The 6,781-nt window shown below is 46.2% G+C and overlaps 1 pseudogene; it reads left to right on the top strand.

Moving 5' to 3' along the window:
• Positions 1 to 4,457: 4,457 nt before the first annotated feature.
• Positions 4,458 to 4,553, top strand: LOC115062780 (annotated as a pseudogene).
• The last annotated feature ends 2,228 nt before the right edge of the window (positions 4,554 to 6,781 follow it).

The following is a 6,781-nucleotide window of genomic DNA, read 5'->3' as shown; positions in this document are numbered from 1 at the left end:
GCTGGGATTAGAGGCCTGCGCCACCAGGCCCGGCTACATTCTTTCCTCTTAATCAGGCTGGGGAAACACTGCTATCCATCCACCCATCCATCCATCCACCCATCCATCTACCCATCCATCCATCCATCCATCCATCCATCCATCCATCCATCCATCCATCCACCCACCCATCCACCCGTCCACCCGTCCACCCGTCCACCCACCCATCCACCCATCCATCCACCCATCCACCCATCCATCCACCTATCCACCCACCCATCCATCTATCTATCCATCCATCCATCCATCCATCCATCCATCCATCCATCCATCCATCCATCCATCTGTTTATTGACACACCATCTCACTGTGTAGTTCTGGCTGTCCTGGAAGCCACATGTCTATGTAGACCAGGCTGTTCCTAAACTCACAGAAATCCATCTGCCTCCTTCTCCTGAGTGCTGGGATTAACGGCGTGTACCATCCATCATGCCTGGCTGAAGCTCAGCTTTAATGTTGGCCTTCCAAAGAATCGGTTTCTCCTTCTTCATTTTTTTATTCATTTTTTTGTGTTTTATGTGTGTATGTTCTTGTTTCATCTTCCATTTGTAAACCTCCTAACATTCAGATACCCAGAGAGGCTGCAGGGTTGGGGCTATCTTAGACTATATCTGTGTAGGGCTATCTCCATGACATTGCCTATTCTATGCCTGGTCCTGGGAGGGAAAGCCAGGCTGACCTGGTTTGTTCATGACACCTCTTGGGATTCTGCTGTCCCTGCTCCTGATCTTCCCCAGTCCTGACACTGTTTTTTTTTTTTAAAAGATTTATTTATTATTACATGTAAGTACACTGTAGCTGTCTTCAGACACACCAGAAGAGGGTGTCGGATCTCATTACCGATGGTTGTGAGCCACCATGTGGTTGCTGGGATTTGAACTCAGGACCGTCAGAAGAGCAGTCAGTGCTCTTACCCAATGAGCTATCTTGCCAGCCTCCAATCCTGATACTTAATGTTCTTAACGTCTTTTCCTTGAAAAATGTGGGTCTCAGTTCCTTATGCTAAATGTGGGATGGACTTGGGGAAAAGCTTCTCACAAAATGAGAAATATGGGCCCGGGAGGGATATCAGGTAGAACTATAGTAGGTATTGGTGACACTACGGCAGGACCAGTGACCAGGACATGGAATTGGCCATGTTCTTGTTTACCTCTCTAGTTAGTGAGAGACCTGGGCTCCTGGCTGGACCTGTCTATTCATGCTGCTCCTGGCAAGGATACAAAGGTCTTGTGTTTCCTTTGGTTTTTGGTTTTCTGCAACTCCAGCTGAAGAGGCCATACCTCTCAGGTGCCTCAGCAGACCTGTGGAGAAGTATGTAGGGAGAATAATGATCCTATGTGGCAGGCCTAGTGTGATCATGGGAGGACCAGGGTGGGGGGATGAGGGAGATCACACTGGCCCTCAGGAGGGCTCAGTCCTCCTGAAGCTGGACTTTGCTTCCCTCAGTTGAAGAGTGGATGAGGGCTCAGAGTTTTAAACTCCCATTCCTCCCTTCCACCAAGTGGCATCACTGCCCCTGAGCTGGGGTGGCCCACGCCTCAGCATCAAGTTCTTCCTAATCAAGGTAACCTTGCAGGAATGGCAGAAACCTGGAAACCAAGACCCGTGTCTTCAGGGTCAAGACAATGTACCCCCCTTTCTGAGGAGTCACAGAAGAATTCCGTGCCCTGGCAGCAGCAGGTGGTCTGAGGCGATCTCACTCAGCTCAGCCCTTCACCCTTTGCTGTCTGGCTCCAACTCTAGTTCTTAGCTATTTTCTTGTGTATCTGATGATTTTGCTAGAACATAGAAATGATGGCATTGGCTAAATTGTTCCTTCTTGGGGTGACCATAGGACATTGCATTGCCATCTGACTTAAGGGTGAGGTGACCAAGCTGGAAAAAAGCAGGAAAGGTGCAGACCCTGGCCAGGTCATGCTGGAGATCTCATTTCATGGCATGGGTATCCCTCAGACAACAGAGTCTTTTTTTTTTCTTCTTTTTTCTTTTTTAAAGACTTATTTATTTTTTATTTATGAATACACTGTAGTTGTCTTCAGACACACCAGAAGAGGGCATCAGATCACATTGCAGTTGGTTGTGAGCCACTATGTGGTTGCTGGGATTTGAACTCAGGACCTTTGGAAGAGCAGTCAGTGCTCTTAACCACTGAGCCATCTCTCCAGAATCTTGAGGTCCAGCTAGGTCATAGAAGGCATCAGGCAGCAACTCCTGAGCTGCATATATGGTTGCCAGGGATGGAGTCCTGCTCATTGCCACTCCCACCAGTTGTTACCCATGCCATTGACCTCGACATCATCTTGCCTCAGTCTGCTGGGCAATAGGATTGAGGTGTGTGCCGTCTTGCTCAGTTAGTTAATAGACAGTTTTGGAAATGCCCTGCCAATCTTTCTTTTGATTGTGTGCTGCATAGTTCTCATGTAATGTAAGCATCGAGATGTTTGCCTTTAGGTCTATCATTTTACTGCCTTCTGTTCCTGCTGTTTGTCTCTGTTGTTCTCTGTTTCCCCTTTGTTGTGGAAGAGTCTGGTCCCAGGGTCTACAGACAGGTTCCAAAGTGCTGCAGACACAAAGATAGATCAAGGATTGCACAGGGTACAAGCTACAGGGTACTCACTGATAGAGGGTGGCGCTGGGCAGCAGCAAGGCCATTGGCTCCCAGTGATCAGGGTCAAAGGCCAAGTATGCATATTAGTTAGAAAGAGGTGACTTCATTTTGCTAGAATATGCCTGGTTTATATGAAGGCAACAGCAAAGTCAGGTGTATCAGTGGAGCAGGGTGGAACATGCCAGGTTGGGGAGGGATTAAGTGCTTTTAATCCCAGCACTCCGGAGGCAGAGGCAGATGAATCACTGAGTTCAAGGCCAGCCTGGTCTACAGAGTGAGTTCCAGGGCAGCCAGAGCTACACAGAGAAACTCTGTCTCGAAAAACCAAAAAAAAAAAAAAAAAAAAAAAAATCTTTTTTACATTTACTCTGTGTGTGTCTGTGTGTGTGAGACAGAGACAGAGACAGAGACAGACAGAGACAGAGACAGAGACAGTCAGAGAGAGACAGAGAGCTCAGAGGACACGTTTCGGAGCTGTGCTCCGGTCATCAGGCCAGCACTCTTACTGGCTGAACTGTCTTGCTCAACCCTAACCTGTACCTTTAAAAGAGATTGATTTTTATTTTATGTGTGTGGATGTTTTCCCTGCGTGTGTGTACTCTATGTGTGCCAGTTGCCTGAGGAGGTCAGAAGAGGGCATTAGATGTCCTGGAACTGGAGTTCTGGGCAGCCGTGTGCTGCCATGTGGGTGCAGGCCTTCAGAAAAGCAGCCAGTGTTATCCCTGAGCCGTCTCTCCAGCCCAGCAAAACTGTTCGTGTGATAGCTCTTCATAGAAATATGTTAGCAGTTGTCCTAGGAATTGTATTCTTGTAGCTCTACTTCAAGCCAGTTGTTCCAAACTCAAGTCTATGTGGTTAGGGTCAAAAACCAGAGTATAGAAATCACATTGTAAAGAAAGTCAGAATAGGGTGTCTTTGGGGGGCCAGCGAGGCAGCTCATCAGAGAAAGCCTTTGCTGCTTAGGCGTGATGACTGAAGTTTGGATCTCCAGAAACTCACCTAAATTATAGGTGGGCATGGCCAGTCCCTGCAATTCCAGCCTCAGAAGGCAGAGACGGGATTCACAAGGCAAGATGTGACTAGCTATAGCCAAGATCTCTGGGTTTGAGAGGTCCCACTTCCAGTGAGGTAGATGGAAGAGCAATGGAGGATGCATGATTCCTGACAACAACCTCAGGGCTCCATATGCACATGCAACATGTCCACACACACACCCATACACACACACACACCCATACATACACACACACACACACACACACACCCATACACACACACACCCATACATACACACACACATACCCATACACACACACACCCATACACACACACACACACACACACACCCATACACACACATACCCATACACACACACACACACCCATACATACACACACACAGACACACACATACATGTGGGCTCTCACACATGCAACACATGCATACTCTTGCACATCTCACCCATTGGTACATGCTACATGTAAATGGGGGAAAGTCCCTTTGGTAGGGATCTTTTTTTTTCTTTGATAATTTCTTTTTTTTAACTTATTTTATTAGATATTTTCTTCATTTACATTTCAAATGCTATCCCGAATGTCCTCTATACCCTCCCCCTGGTAGAGATCTTCTGATCAAGACAATTAAAATGAGCAAAAATGGCTTAGGGCATAGCTCAGCTGGGAGAGTGCTTGCTTAGCATGTATGAGGCTGTAGGTTCAATCCCTATCACCACACACAGTGAGACTAGTATACACACTTTCAATATCAGTACTTGGGAGGTATATACAGAAGGACCAAGAGCTCAAGGCCTCGCTCATTTTGGCAGCACATATACTAAATCTGGAAGACTACAGAGAAGACTAGCATGGTCCCTGTGCTAGGATTTGTGAAGCGTTTGTAATTTTTTTTAAAGGAGTTCTTGCCTTCATTGTAACCTTGAGTCAAGCCTAGGCCACATGAGACCCTATCTAATAAAGAGCATGACCCGGTGCCTCTAGGAAATAGGGATGGCCAGGACAAGTATGGAAGCAGATGACATACATTACTCACTGTACATGTTGAAATGCCAGCTAGAGCTGTAGTGAGCTATGGCTGTATAAATGGTGGGGAGGTGGATTATAAAAAGATTTTATTTATTTATTTATTTATTGTTTGTTTGTTTGATGTGACTGTTTGCCTGCATGAGTATATTTGTACCAAATGCATACTTGGTACCCACAGAGGCTAGAAGAGGGTTTTAGATCCCATGGAACTGGAGTTACAGGTAGTTGTCAACCATCATGTGGGTGCTAGGAAGTAAACCCAGGTCCTGAGGAGCAATAAGTCCTCTTAATCACTGAGCCATCACTCCAGCTCTGGGAAGGTAGATTCTTATGCCATTTGGGGTGACAGGATGAGACTGATCATGTATGCTGTGACCCAACAAGGATACAGAGAAATGTAAAGTGTATTTGCTGCAGGAGAAAAAAACAAAAATAAACAAACAAACAAAAAACCCAGACAAACCAGGAGTAAAAGAACTTACTAAGGGCTGGAGAGATGGCTCAGTGGTTACAACACCGACTGCGGACAACCAAGGCTATACAGAGAAACCCTGTCTCGAAAAACAACAACAACAACAACAACAACAACAACAACAACAAAAAACCCAAAGAGCACCGACTGCTCTTCCAAAGGTCGTCAGCAACCACATGATGGCTCAACCATCCATAATGAGATCTGATGCCCTCTTCTGGGGTGTCTGAAGACAGCTACAGTGTACTTACATATAATAATAAAGAAATCTTAAAAAAAAAAAAAAAAAAAAAAAAAAAGAAAGAAAGAAAGAAAGAAAGAAAGAAAGAAAAAAGAAAAAGTTTTGAGACAGGAGGTTCCCATGGACATTTGGNCCCTTTCCTTCCCTTCCCCTTCCCTCCTCCTCCCCTCCCCTCCCCTCTCTTTCTCTCTCTCTCTCTCTCTTTCATGTTTAAAATTTTTCTTTAGTTGGATATTTTCTTTATTTACATTTCAAATCTTATCCCCTTGCCAGGTCTCCCTCCAGAAAACCCCTATCCCATCCTCCCTCCCCCTGCCCCTATGAGGGCGCTCCACCATCCACCCACCAACTCCCAGCTTCCAGCCCTGGCATTCTCCTACACTGGGCATTGAACACTCACAGGACCAAGGGCCGCTCCTCCCCCCTAATGTCCAAAAAAAGACATCCTCTGCCACATAAGTGGCCAGAGCCATGGGTCCCTCCACAATTGGTGGTCCAGTCCCTGGGAGCTCTGGGGGGGTCTGGGTGGTTGACAGTGTTGCTACCCCCATGGGGCTGCAAACTCTTTATCAGCTCCTTCAGTTCCTTCTCCAATTCCTCCATCAGGGATCCCACACTCAGTCCAATGCTTGGCTATGAGCATCTGCCTCTGTATTTGTCAGGCTCTGGAAGAGCCTCTCAGGAGACAGCCATGTCAGGTTTCTGTCAGCAAGCACTTCCCGGCATCTACAATAGTGTCAGGGTTTGGAGTATGTATTTGGGATGGATCCCCAGGTGGGGCAGTTTCCGGATGGCCTTTCCTTCAGTCTTTGCTCTACATTTTGTCTCCATATCTCCTTCTGTATTTTGTTCCCCCTTCTTCTTTTTTTTTTTTTTAAATAAAGATTTTATTTATTTATTATATGTAAGTACACTGTAGCTGTCTTCAGACATTCCAGAAGAGGGAGTCAGATCTCATTAAGGATGGTTGTGAGCCACCACGTGGTTGCTGGGATTTGAACTCTGCACCTTTGGAAGAGCAGTCGGGTGCTCTTATCCGCTGAGCCATCTCACCAGCCCTTGTTCCCCCTTCTAAGAAACACTGAAGCATCCACACTTTGGTCTTTCTTCTTCTTGAGCTTCATATAGTCTGTGAATTGTATCTTGGGTATTCTGAGAAGTACAGTTAAAATTTATGAACTTCAGATTTTTTTAAAAAAAGATTTATTTATTTATTATATGTAAGTACACTGTAGCTGTCTTCAGACACTCCAGAAGAGGGCGCCAGATCACATTACGGATGGTTGTGAGCCACCATGTGGTCGCTGGGATTTGAACTCAGGACCTTCGGAAGAGCAGTCGGGTGCTCTTACCTGCTGAGCCATCTCACCAGCCCTGA

Source organism: Mus pahari, chromosome 1 (genome assembly GCF_900095145.1).
Source record: "Mus pahari chromosome 1, PAHARI_EIJ_v1.1, whole genome shotgun sequence".
NCBI lineage: Eukaryota > Metazoa > Chordata > Mammalia > Rodentia > Muridae > Mus > Mus pahari.
Note: the sequence above shows the minus strand (reverse complement) of the source record. Positions and strands in the feature narration are given on the sequence as shown.